The sequence below is a fragment of the Vigna unguiculata genome, chromosome 6, assembly GCF_037176805.1.
Source record: "Vigna unguiculata cultivar grain cowpea cultivar isolate G323 ecotype 2 chromosome 6, ASM3717680v1, whole genome shotgun sequence".
Lineage (NCBI taxonomy): Eukaryota > Viridiplantae > Streptophyta > Magnoliopsida > Fabales > Fabaceae > Vigna > Vigna unguiculata.
Window position 1 is genome coordinate 31,910,103 of NC_140797.1, and position 11,327 is coordinate 31,921,429.

General features: G+C 28.4%; 1 pseudogene; it reads left to right on the plus strand.

Moving 5' to 3' along the window:
- Nucleotides 1-9,286: 9,286 nt before the first annotated feature.
- On the plus strand, nucleotides 9,287-10,974 carry LOC146885804 (hydroxycinnamoyl-CoA:piscidic acid hydroxycinnamoyltransferase pseudogene; annotated as a pseudogene).
- The last annotated feature ends 353 nt before the right edge of the window (nucleotides 10,975-11,327 follow it).

Consider the following 11,327-nt stretch of genomic DNA (forward strand, 5'->3'; position numbering starts at 1 on the left):
CCGCATTCATTCCTTTATTCCAATCAAACATAATGCATATTCACGTAATCCTAAATCTTGAATGAAAATAAAGAAGTAACAGTAGCGAAAAGTAACTTCACACATGATGCACGTTCACATGTAACTTCACACGTAACGAATTTTTTTTTTCTTTTTCTTCAATGCCAAAAAATAAAGACACGTTACAGTAAACACGCAAACAATTCCGGTTAATGGCAGCACAATAAGATTCAGTTTCAACAGCGAAAAACAATTCTCGTTTCCAACCATGACATTCACATTCAATTTTAAAGTAGCGGAAAATTTAAATAACCCTTCAAACTTTAATTAGGGTTCATAAAAATTGGAAACGAACATCATAAAAGGAGAATCATAAATCCTACAACATAGGCTCTGATACCACATGTAAAACTAATTAAGGATCTTTAAGATTTATAATTCTCACACGATAAATCATAATAAAGCACTAACCTTGATCCATGAGAGATCCTGTGAATATGCGTTCTTCAAATTTATAATCTTGTGTGCTCTTCAACCACCGTTTTCCATTCTATCTCTTTGCCTTTCTCTCTTCTCACACGTCTTTGATGGGTTACTGTGAAAAGAACCTTATGGCCAGAGACAGAACCCTAATTCTTTTTATACCAACGTCCATCAAGTTGGTTTTTATTTTATCTTTATCTTTATTTTATTTTATTATCACTTCCCATAATAATAACCAATAAGTCTTTATATTTTATTAAATCACAATTGGGCCCATCATAATATTTCAAATGAGTCACTAATAGAATTAATTCTAACAATATTATGTTATTTTTTGCAATGTTTAATGTTTGTTATTTTTTCTTATTACTTGTTAACTAACAAATAACATCTCTCAATTTAAATTTACTTTGAAATAAATTAAAATATTATTTTAAAATGTAAATTTTAAATTAATATTAACGGTTTCAATATTATAATGAAATTAATTAATTAATTAACTTATTATTATCATTTTAAAATTTCGTATAAATTTGCAACTAAGAAAAAAAAAACGAAAAACTTAACTATCTATAATAATATTTATTTTAAAATGTTACAATATCATTATTAACATTAATTAGCATTCAAGGTAACATTTTATAAGAAGCATCAGTTCTGATACTCAATTAATAACTTTTTTTACATCAAAAATAAGATTTCGTGTAATAAATTTTGATATTCAGATACTTGTTAAAAAATAATCACAGAAATCATAACATTTATCTATCCAACCATAAAATAATATTAGATGTACCAGAAAAATATTGCTAAATCTAATAAATTTGTAGTAAGAATAAATTAATTAGATTACTACCTTCAGAAATTGATTTGTCAAAAATGGATAGACTCATGTCAATCCTTTCTATAAGATAAGATTTACATAGAATTTTACTTACAAATTTGTTACAAAAATTTAGTAGAAAATATATTTTTTTTGTTATTTTTTCTAAAAATCTTAACTAACAAGTAATTTTTTGTGAATAATTATTGTTTACAAAATTATAAAATTTGTAAGTAGTTTTTACAAATTTTGTTGTAAAAATTGTTTTATACAAAATATTTTACAAAAAATTGATAGTAAAATCTGCAAATTTTTTTTCATCACAAAATATATAAATATTTCTTACAAAAAAAAATTAAAACAAAATTAGAAAAAAATATAAATTTTTTTAGTAATTTATATATATATATATAATGAATTCCTATGTGAAACAAACTCATCCGTCCATGAGAATGCTTTCATTGTAAACTATTTTTTACTATTAGAAAAAAATCAAATTAAAATAATATACAAAACCTGAAATCATGCTTATAATGCAAGTTTTTTTTTATTATAAAAGAATATATTAAACAAAATGGAAATGGTATTTCTAAATACAAATGTTATTAAAAAAATAAAAAGAATATGAAAACAGATTCGAAGCACGATTTTAATAACAAAATTTCAATTGACCTCACAATTGTGTTTAAGAGTACGATTTCTTAATATTTTTCAAGTACGATTTATCTGTATCTTTATTTTTTTTCTAAAATTTATCTATTTACATAAAATCATGTAATATTACATCAATTTGATCAAAAAGTCGATAATACTTATATATTATATTGCTCATGTAATTATAATAGAAGGGATGGCAAAAGTATGTATTCTTATGAAGCTTTTTTTGTTGGTATTAAAATTCAGGGTGCAAGCTGAAATTCCTGATTTTATATGGGTCAGGTTAAAATAAAATATCAATCTATTCGGCGTAATTAATGATTGGTTGATAATATAAATGTTGAGTCCTGTGTAACCTTTAAATATCAAATATTTCTTTGAAAATATTTTGGTTATCCTTTCTTAAAAGATATGTCTTCAGTATTTTCATTCTTAACTAATTTAAGATATTTGCAATGAATTCTATAAAATAATAGTTTTCCTCATTTTTGGTCATTCAAAATCATTTTTCTTATTTTTTTTTCTAGTGACCTCTCTTGCAAACTTCCTTATTGTTCTCACTTCCTTATGTTATCTCTTTTAAATAAATGATAAAAATGAAAATATTGATTCAAATAAACGAATTTACCACATTTTTTCAAACTTATTCTCTCACATAAGTTTTTCTTATGAACTAGTTAGAATGCAGACACCATTTTTTCAAACTTATTTTACTTACAGAGGAACATGATTATCAACTTTACCATTTTGTCTTGAACTTAAAAGTCTAGGTCATCGTGAAAGAACCAATAACAACAACTTTTTATGTCTCCTACCATTCACACCAACCCATTGTTCCTACCAGCTATATATAGATAAAGTATAGTAGTATAAAAAAAATTGTAAATAAATAAAGCTATTTCTTCATCTCATTTTTTTATTAAGAAAATTATAAAAAAAAACTCTATGTTAAATGTAAAAAAACATACAAAACCTAAAATACTAGAAAAAAACTATCAAATAGTCACCAAATTTATGACCATATATATATATATATATATATATATATATATATTTAGAGACAAATTTAAAAATTAATTTATTAGTTAAAAACTAATTTAGAGACTAATTTAGGGACCAATTTTTTTAATAGTCAAAACTTAGATAGCTAATATTACTGACCAATTAATTTAAAGACCAGTTCATAATATAAACTATATTAATTACTATTTTAGATTTTAGAGACCAATTATAACTTTTTAAAACTATTTTAATTACTATTAATTTTAAATTTATAAATTAGTATTTAAATTGATCAATATTAATTTTCCATTACTTTTTAATTTTATTCTTTTTTGTCCAACAATACAGTATTTTGCAAGAAATGTTAGAAAAAGAAACTCAACTAAAGAAACCCATATAACCAAAAAAATTACATATTAGATCACTTTTGAATTAGATCACTTTTGAATATTGACGTGAGTTAATCATTTAGAATTTTCTTTTTAATTTAGATATTTTTATCGTTCAAGTACAGTTTCATCTTTTACATTTTTATTTTTCTTAAATATTTTATCTGACATTTTTTTATTTATTGAAATTTTTTTCAAACAAATTTTATTTATCTATACGAAATGAGTGTTGAACTAAATTACAACTAAAACAAATTATTATCATTTTTATTATTATTTTAACTCAATTTATTTCAGTAAAAAAAATATTTTTTAAAATCTACATTCATCTTAAAAATTTAATTCATTTTCTTATCTCATCAAGTAAGTACTTTACTTAAATAAATATACATTTAGAATATATAACTTTACAAAATTTGCTTTCCTTGCATTTATTTTAATTCTTTGAGTAGCCTTCCTTGCATTATTTTTTCTTTCAATCCTAAATTTGCGTATCAAAGAGACTTGAAACGTGTAGTAATGTGAGTCATGCATTTATTGGTTGGCAATTTCTGCAGAAACGTGTCATCCAACTCTCTCTTTCACACTCATATGTATGTATATGTAAGGTATAATCCGACAAGAAAAGGGTAATTTGAATAATAAAAAAAATAAATAAATAATTTTTTTAGGTGGGTTGGTGAGCCAACCCACTTAACCCACCAACCCGTGGTGGGTTGAGCCGGGTTACAAAATTTCTGGCTCACCAGAAAGTGAGCCGGGTTGGGTTCACTCATTTTGAACCCGGCTCGTGGTGAGCCAACCCGGCTCACACGGGTTGGCTCACTTTGACATGTAATTGTTAGGCGATGTGAAATATTTTTTTTAATATAGTGGTAGTAGCTAATTAAAGTGATGGATAGTTTCCTAAAATGTTTATATGCAAAAAGTTTCGTAAGATAATGTGTTTCTTAATTTTTCGGAGATTTTGAAACTTTTTTTGAGATTCTATAATTCTAAGGTTCAACCATAAGATATCATTTTATTTTATTTTATTCAATACTAAAAAGATAAGATCTTTCATTTGTGAAATTCTTATACAACATAAAAAAAAAATACACATAAAAGAAAGACATTAGTTGGAGTGACAATTTTTCTTTAAAAGAATTAAAATTAATAAAATCTATAGCACTTACAATTTTGTAATCTTGAACAATAATATTTCTCTACAATGTAAAAGATTATTCTTTAGAAAAACAACTCAAATCATTTGTAAACATGAAAAAAATGTTTTAAAACACAAGAAAATTCTTGACTTTTAAAAACAGTTTGAAAATAAAGTGACGGTTGACGAGATAATGGTTTATATTTAATTATAATCGGATTATTATATTTTTATATAGCATATAAAATGTTTTGAATTAGTAGAATTAATTATTACTAATCATAATTAATTATTTATGAAAGTTAATTTTCTAGATTCGATAATACAATTGAGATTTTTTTTTTAAATAATCAATTATTTGAGAAATTAATAAAAGTATTTTATTAATATAATTAATTTTTATTAATCATGTAACATATTATTATGATATGATATAATCAATTACTCACGAATGAAATGAATCCACTTTTTTTTTCTGCATAAGCTTAACATGATTAATAATGATAATAAAACCGAATATAAAATTTTAATATTAGATGTCGATCTACAATTTCCATCTAATATTCTAAATCGATCAATAATAATAAAAGAAAAATTATTTTTTGACTACTAAATTTTGAACAACTTTCTCTTACAACATGACGTGTCATTTTCTGAGTGATTTTTCATTTTTTCATTTTCTCATTCTCAATATTCCAAAACTATTTAAAAGATGACACCTCATAAGGCCCCTTTTAATTAATGTCTGTTTTAAGAGTGGGTTTGGGCCTGGCCTATTTGAAGGCCCAGAGTAGGGGTGGCAATGCGGCCCGGTCCAGTCCGTTTAGGCCCGGTCCGCATAAGGCCCGCACAACGCGGGCTGGCCCGCCCCACATACTCCTTGGCCCACGGGCCACGGACCGGCCCGCTTTTTTAAATTTTTTTTTTTTAATTTTTATGATAAAACTTTCAATGTTTAAAAATTGGGAAACTTAGTTCACAAAATTAAGTAAAGACTTTGGAGAATTAGATGATAAATTGATAATTCAACATTTTCATCATATTCATACTATGACATACACAATGTATTCTTTAAATTTTAGCACATTAAAAATTACATAATACTTGTCTTTTCCAATTATACAAGAATTTAAAATGTTAATGCAAGAGTCCATAAAAGAAGTAATTAATATACACAAGTGCAAGTTTTTTTTTTATGCGGGCTTGCGGGTCGGCCCGCGCAGGCCGCGGGCTAGCCCGAGCGAGCCGCAGGCCTATGCAGGCCAGGCCCGCACGTAGAGATGGCAAATAAACCCGTCCCCGTGGGTATTGTCCGAACCCGTCCCCGTTTTGACGGGGAATCCCCGCATTGACTGGGTATGGGTATGGGTATGGGGAATCCCCGATTTTTTCAATTGGGTATGGGTATGGGGATGGGGATGAATATATCCCCGCCATAATACCCGTCCCCGCCATATTTCCATCATCGTTTAAATTATTAAAATATTCACAATTAATTAAGTAACCCTATATATTCTTTTTATTTTTTATTTCTTCTAAATATTTGGTTTGTCATGAAACTCATTCTTATCTCCAATATATTTTTTATCTTATCATAATTTTTATGTAATTATGTTAAAATGATGTATGTCAATTAAAAAAAAAATTATGTCTGACATTTGAATATTTCTATTATTTTTTAATATTTTTATTTATTGTATATTTTCCTTTCACATGAGAATGTTTAATACTCTTAATTTAAGTGTTTAATAGCATAAACATTTCATTTACTTGGTAATATAAAAAAATCTTTTCTTATTATTATTAATTTTTATTTCATTTCAATAACTCTTTTATTTCGCTAAAACAATTTTTGTTATTTTTCAACCATTGAGTATATATGTTGATATTTGAAAAGTTTTCTTAGATCTCTAAGATATTTTTCGTCTTATCATACCCTAAATTATACATTTATTTTTTCTTTGTGCAATTCTTTCCAATAGTCTCCAAATTGTTTATAAGACACACATTTGTTAATTTTTTAATATTTTTATTTTTGTTTATTTTCATCATGTAGAATACTATTTCGATAATTTTTATCTAATTATTTTTTATTTTCTAACTCATTACAATCATACTTTAATTTTTTCACTATAATTGTATAAATAATTTTTGTTTACTACAATATAAAAATTTAATGTAATTGTCATGAATATTTTTTTATCACCATCCAACATATATTGGAGTTTAAAAGATACAATATCTATGATAAAATTTTATTATGTTTATTATTTGTTCTTTGCGTCATTTTTTTTTATCAACCATTGAGTATATATGTTGATATTTGAAAAGTTTTCTTGATCTTTAAGATATTTTTCATCTTATCATACCCTTAATTATATATTTGTTTTCTTTTGTGTGATTCCTTCCAATAGTATCCAAATTGTTTATAAGACACACATTTGTTAATTTTTTAATATTTTTTTTTGTTTATTTTCATCATGTAGAATACTATTTCGATAAATTTTATCTAATTATTTTTTATTTTCTAACTCATTACAATCATACTTTAAGTTTTTCACTATAATTGTATAAATAATTTTTATTTACTACAATATAAAAAATTAATGTAATTGTCATGAATATTTTTTATTACTATCCAACATATATTAGAGTTTAAAATATACAAGATCTATGATAAAATTTTATTATGTTTATTATTTGTTCTTTGCGTCATTTCTTTATCAACCATTGAGTATATATGTTGATATTTGAAAAGTTTTCTTAGATCTCTAAAATATTTTTCATCTTATCATACCCTTAATTATATATTTGTTTCTTTTTGTGTGATTACTTCCAATAGTCTCCAAATTGTTTATAAGACACACATTTGATAATTTCTTAATATTTTTATTTTTTGTTTATTTTCATCATGTAGAATACTATTTTGATAAATTTTATCTAATTATTTTTTATTTTTTAACTCATTACAATCATACTTTAATTTTTTCAATATAATTGTATAAATAATTTTTATTTACTATAATATAAAAATTTAATGTAATTGCCATGAATATTTTTTTACCACCATCCAACATATATTGTGGTTCAAAAGATAATGTTAAAATTTAATTATTATGTTTATTATTTGTTCTTTGCATCATTTTGATCAACTAATGTATTATAACTTTTATTAGTGTATAAAATATAGATTCATTATAATTTAAAAAATTGAAGTAAACAAACATTTAAAATATATTTTAATTTAAATATTTTTTTCCTTTTATATTTTTTAAAAATATTTTTTCCTTTTATAGTTTTTTTAAAAAATATTTTTAAAGTTTATCAACTAGGTTTCATTAATGTTTGCAAATTTAATAAATGTTTGTGTTCTCATTAAATTTTATTTGGTATTCTAATCTAAAATGTAAACAATTATAATTTATTTCAAAGTATTTGATATCAAAGAAACAACCATACTCCTAATATTGAATATTTGATAATATTATGTTTCCTTTACCGTAATTTTTATTATTTTATAAAAATTAGTTAAAATTAATATTAAAGTAGTAAGTAAACGGGTACGGGTATGGGTACGAGATTATACCCGTTACCCGGTGGGGATGGGGATGGGACAAAAGTTTGATACCCGTTGGGTTTGGGTATGGGGATGGGGATGAATTTTTTTTACGGGGATGGGTATGGGATAGTGAAACCCGTCCTCGCCCCGCCCCGTTGCCATCCCTACCCGCACGAGCCTGCAGGCTCACTACCCTGGCCCGCCCCGTGTTTTTTCTGCGGGCCTGTGGGCCAGGCCCTAATTGCCATCCCTAGTCCAGAGTGAGCCCACTTTGGGGACCCCATTTCCAGCCCTAATGCCCTCACTTGTCTCATTTTAGAAAAAACAGTTTCTCCCCCTCCTTTGTAGCACTTAAGAGCTCTGCTAGGACACAAGAAACCTTCCATTTTCGAGCTAGCTAAGTCCGTTCTGCCTCCAAGTAAGTGAACCTAGAACTTTCTTGTCCTAAGCTTGAGCGAGATTAGCAGGTTTCTCATCTATTCACACCTACAACATCATTTTCAGCCAAACACACACACTCCAGAATATATTTATTCAGTGATCAACATTTCTTAAGCACCAGAAACGTAAAACAGATTAGGAATAAGCAAAATAACTAAAAAAATCCTAACCTTAGCTTTCCTTACCTGAAAAACGCTAGAACGGACTTAGCTAGCTCGAAAATGGATGGTTTCCTGTGTCCTAGCAGAGCTCTTAAGTGCTAAAAATGAGGGGAAGAAACTGTTTTTTCGAAAATGAGACAAGTGAGGGCATTAGGACTAGAAAGGGGGTCTTGAGAATCCCCAAAATGGGCTTACTTTGGATCCTCGGTCAGGTCGAAACCCGCTCTTAAAACAGACATTAATTAAAAGGAATCTCACATATATTATAAAAAAAAATTATTAAAATTTAATAATCAAAATAAAAATGTTATCTATCAACTCTCAACCAGAACGTAACAAATAAACAAATCAATGCATTTCGCTTGCCAACAACATAAAGTACTGTAAGGTATAATAATAATAAAAAATCCTAATAAATAGCTTATTAAATTCATCGTATTGTTAACCTGTCCCATTTATATTCTTTAGGTCAAAATTTGGTCCCTTCCCCACATTTATTTTTCTCAGTCTGTTACTTTCCTCATATTTAACCCTTAATCTAGAGAATTGCTCCTTCCTCGCATTTATTTTCTTTCTATCCCCAAGTTTGAGCATTAAAGAGACTTAGAAATGTGTGTGGTAATGTGACCCATTCATTTATTATTGCCAACTGCCACAGAAGTAGAAACGTGTCATTCAACTCTCTCTCACACTCATATATAAGCATGTACATGCAATTCCAATACCACGCAAAGCATAAAGATGGTAGCCATTGTTGCTTCTTACAGTGTCTTCCCAAGTAAAGAAACTCCCAAAGGTCATTTATGGCTATCAGATAGTGACCAAGTCGTGCGTTCAGGTCACACACCCACTATCTATGTATACAAAGCAAAACACAGTGATGACACCACCAAGAGGTTGATAAACTCTCTTGCTGAGATTTTAGTGCACTACTATCCACTTGCTGGCAGGTTGAGCTTAGCAGAAAGTGGTCGAATTGAAGTGGATTGCAATGCGAAAGGAGTGACTTTTATCGAAGCTGAAACCACAAAATCATTGGGTGATTATGGAGATTTTTCACCTTCTGAGTCTGTCAAGGAGCTTGTTCCAAAGATTGATTACACTCAACCCATAGAGGAAATTCCTTTGTTGCTTGTGCAGTTCACAAGATTCCGTGGTGGTGAAGGCTTTGTCGTTGGAGTGGCTTTCTGTCACCCTTTGGCTGATGGGCTTGCTGGCACTCAGTTCATCAATTTATGGGCAAAAGTGGCTCGTGGAGAGACACTTGAGCCACATGAATTGCCCTACCTTGATAGAACAATACTCAAACTCCAACACTCATCAGCATCACCATGCTTTGATCACCCCGAGTTGAAGCCTCTACCGCTAAAGCTAGGAAGCTCTGACGTCAATGCTGAGCAAAGCAAGAAGACAAGTGGTGTGTTACTGAAACTAACGCCAGAACAGGTGCAGAAGCTGAAGAAGGAGGCGAATGAAGAAGCCTTGGAAGAAGGGGTTAGAGAATATAGCAGATTTGAAGCTATTGCAGGTCATGTATGGAGATGTGCATGTAAGGGTCGTGAACTTGATGAGAAGCAACCAACGGTGGTTCGGTTCAATGCGGATATCCGCAGCAGATTAATCCCTCCTCTCCCTAGGAATTACTTTGGGAATGCTTTGGCAGCAACGGTGTCAGCCGAATGCTATGTGGGAGAAATAGTGTCAAAGCCGTTGAGCTATGGTGCACAAAAGGTAAGAGAAGCGATTGAAAAGCTTAGTAATGAGTACATACGGTCACAATTGAGGATTGTGTTGGGCGAGGAGCAATTGGATTGCATAAGGGGTTTGTTCTTGGGACAGGGAGAGCGTATGAATGTCCCTTTTGCTGGGAATCCGAATCTTCAAATCACAAGCTGGATGAGCATGGCAGTGTACGAAGCAGATTTTGGATGGGGAAAGCCTGTGTTCTTCGGGTTGGCGTATGTTTCTGCGCAAGATAGGGCAGTGATTCTTCAAAGTCCAGATGGTGATGGTTCCATTATTGTGTCCATGCACTTCCAAGAACCACATTTGGAGCTTTTCAAGAAATTCTTCTACCAGAGTTTGTGAAATTGACCCGCGTTAGGAGAACTTTATTCAGCTTTCGCACTGCCAAGTTTTACACGTAATTTGATCAAGTTTTCTTTGTGGTTCAGTTTACTTTGGATTGCGTTTTATGTTCACCCACTAGGATGTTTCTATCTGAATGTTTGTCTACGCTTCACGTTGATTACATCAAATTATTTGCCATATATAATTTGGGTTAATTAAGTTAAAATTATTCTAAATTTGAAAGATATACGTTCTTATTCAATATTTTATTTTACTTTTTTTTTATTAGATATTTAAATTTTTTTATATTTTTAATTGAATTCATATTTTTTAATATTTATATTAATGAGTGATGTGATCTTTATATTATAATAATAGAAGACACTGCTACGCAAATATGTTTAATATTTAAAAAATGTTCTAAAAATTTAAAAAAATATTCTCAAACAACTATAATCCCTATAATCCCTGTGTTTTTCTTTCACCAATTTCAATGACAAACTCATAAGGAAAAATATTTTTTGATAATTTATTTTATAAATTTAACAAAGTTTTTATAAATGAAATAAAAATAGATTAATTTAATATTTTTTAGCTA